We start from the raw sequence: 296 nt of genomic DNA on the forward strand, positions 1-296 counted from the left end.
CATGACAGAAAAATTACAAAAATAAATACATATATAAACTATTCAAAACATGGTCCATTGATCCTAAAAGTAAGAACCTACCTTCATTTGAGGATGACCTAGAACGTACAAACTCCCCCTTCCAAGCGTTTCAGTTCGACTTGGTAGCTCTTAATACGGCCCCCAGATCTCTCTCTCTGCTGTGGCTCAAGGTCTCGCACCTCCAGTTCCATCCTCTCCAGCTGGTGAATATTTAATAGCATCATTAACCTTATCTAATGCAGGCTTTATCACATCTGTACATCTCTCCACAAATA

The 296-nt window shown here is 40.2% G+C and overlaps 1 protein-coding gene across 1 annotated transcript in view; it reads right to left on the reverse strand.

Moving 5' to 3' along the window:
- The window catches only part of LOC119592688 (vesicle transport through interaction with t-SNAREs homolog 1A-like), a gene marked incomplete in the record, with an annotated part of 13,837 nt that overhangs the window by 3,602 nt on the left and 9,939 nt on the right, over positions 1 to 296 (reverse strand).

This window comes from Penaeus monodon, chromosome 30, assembly GCF_015228065.2.
Source record: "Penaeus monodon isolate SGIC_2016 chromosome 30, NSTDA_Pmon_1, whole genome shotgun sequence".
NCBI lineage: Eukaryota > Metazoa > Arthropoda > Malacostraca > Decapoda > Penaeidae > Penaeus > Penaeus monodon.